This window comes from Schistosoma mansoni, chromosome 3 (assembly GCF_000237925.1).
Source record: "Schistosoma mansoni strain Puerto Rico chromosome 3, complete genome".
Taxonomy (NCBI): domain Eukaryota; kingdom Metazoa; phylum Platyhelminthes; class Trematoda; order Strigeidida; family Schistosomatidae; genus Schistosoma; species Schistosoma mansoni.
In genome coordinates this window covers 21,862,505-21,864,994 of record NC_031497.1, presented here as the reverse complement: position 1 = coordinate 21,864,994, position 2,490 = coordinate 21,862,505, and the positions used below count along the sequence as shown (strand labels likewise).

At 31.6% G+C, this 2,490-nt stretch overlaps 1 non-coding gene across 1 annotated transcript; it reads right to left on the bottom strand.

Moving 5' to 3' along the window:
- Positions 1-967: 967 nt before the first annotated feature.
- Positions 968-1,034, bottom strand: Smp_tRNA_00138_Glu_TTC.1.1. The gene has a single exon. It is a non-coding gene (tRNA).
- Between the last annotated feature and the right edge of the window lie 1,456 nt (positions 1,035-2,490).

Here is a 2,490-nt window from a genome sequence, read left to right as displayed (position 1 = left end):
ATTCCATGCTTAATAATACCTGGGAATATTTTGTAATATATTAAAAGAAAAGCTAATTTAGTAAATGACATTTATTCAACTGAATGTTTCATGTGTTCAGTTCAGACAATCGATTAATATTAACCTACAAGTTTTTCATCACCAAGGATATTTTAAAGACCCTGGAACTAGATACGCTTGGCGCTATAGGATCAGACTAACAGTCATTTACTTTTAACGTGATACCACGATAATATACTTTTTTGGAGGTAGTTTATGTCGCTTGTATGTATATATATATTTAAATGTGTTAGGTAATTAAGAATTTTTTGGTCTTTCATTTTCTTTGGTCTTAAAGGAAAATTGTTAAGATCGCCGACATCTCAACACTCCACTCACATTACTAATAACAATCTAAAGTTTTGAAATAATGAAGAGTTTTGTCATAGGGAAAGTGATTTGAGTAGGTTACGTTCATCAAAGTTGGATAATTGACTTATGAATCTTTCATTTATCTTTCTAAACAACATCATCAGGAAAATCTCCGGATAGAAGTCTTTTTTTTAAAAGGAACAACCGAGAATAATGTGATTATAAACTATAAGTTTTTTAAAAAAATTAAACAAGATCATATAAATCTTACAATTGGAAGTTAAGTCTAAAAGAATAGACAAAGTACATTTGAAATATTCTTTTCGGACAACTAATAGTCAGCTGTTTTGTTAAATCATTTACATTGGGTAGATATAATAAAATTTATAAAAAAAGTATCCTACATTTGTACAAATAGTTTAAATGATATTAAACGACATTTCGCTTACTATTTATCATTTATTCGGTTCTATCACAAAAATAACAATATCGTATGATGTTAAACGATATATTACTAGCAAAGATGGATAGTAGCTAGCAGTGGAATCCAATTTGACGCGCGTTTCGTCCTATTTCGGACTCGTCACCCAGATGTATCTACATCTCAGAGTTGATGTTCACTCTGGGACTCGAACCCAATACCGTTCGCTTGAAACGCCATCGCGTTATCCACTCAGCTACTGAGTCCTGATAGCCACTTGCTTGTGCAATAGGGTTAAGTTTAAATTCATTTAGTATTGTTTGTTTGAATCTTCCCATTGATGTTTAAGACTGCAATTGATCAGTCTGTTATTGGTATATGTGCATACTGTGGGTATTGCCGCGATATAGCCTTAATTCAAGACCATTATAAGTAGCTGAGTGGATAACGCGATGGCGTTTGAAGCGAATAGTACTGGGTTCGATTCCCAGAGTGAACATCAACTGTTGAATGCAGGCACATCCACCTGACGAGTCTCAAACAGAACGAAACGCGAGTCAAACTGGACTCCACTACTAGCCAGTATCCATCTTGGCTTATAATGCTTGTGAATTAAGGCTATATCGATGCAATACGCATAGTATGCACATATGCCAAATAAGAGATTGATCAATTACAGTCCTAAACATCAATGGGAAGATTCAAACAAACAATACCGAGTGAATATATATTGCTAGGTTATTCAATCCCAATAACATATAAAAAACTTTAGATTCCAGTTCAAGTGATTTATATATTCTATATCAAATTATTTAAAATATGCTAAATATCCAATGCTATAGTATTTGCTAATAGTCTTTGAAAAATGTCATATTTCCTCCCCCCCCAAAAAAAATATATTTGTTATGTATACATTAATATCCAGTTACCCAACGAAACTATAATCAGTGTGGTCTATAGTCCAATTTAAATCTACCACATATTAATGTTTTTTTTTTAATTTTATCAATATATAATCTGTTGTAGTTGTGTAAGATTAGCACATTGTGTGTGGTGATTTTCGATAATAATCAATAAACATCCATTGAATTCATTTTGGCATACTTATCATCAATTGTATACATTGATATAGTTATAGGGAAAAATGTTTTCACATTTATTACAATCTATGAAAATGATATAATTTATGACTAATAAGGTAAAGATTGACCATAATTAATTTTAACATATAGTTAGATGAGTTATCAACTACGCCTGTAACTCTTCTAGAGTTACTGCCGCTCCCAAGCCCAAACAAAGGAGGAGGGTTGGGCATGGGGTTAGCGAATACATCCCGTAGAAAAAATATAACTCGCTAAAAAAAGCTAATTAGAAATAATAATTCAAACCATTTAAACTCTGCCCTGGGAGTTGAAGGGGCGTAAGTAAGCAAGTAAGATTAGTTACTATGTAGTTACCATTTAGTTATTAAAAAAAAGATTGTACAAGAAATTATCAGATTTCAGGTTAATTTTCCTGCAAAGCCTATGAAATTATACTGCTTTATTATACAAATGAAAAGAAAAAAGAGATTGATGATCTAGTTTGTTTTAAAAAGTTGTAAATTTTGATTTTGTAGTGTTCGTTACTATGTTAAGCCCACATAGCTTATTCTGACCTCAAGAAAAGTCAATTTATACATTCTTCTTGAGTCATATTTTGATCTTATCACTTGTTCA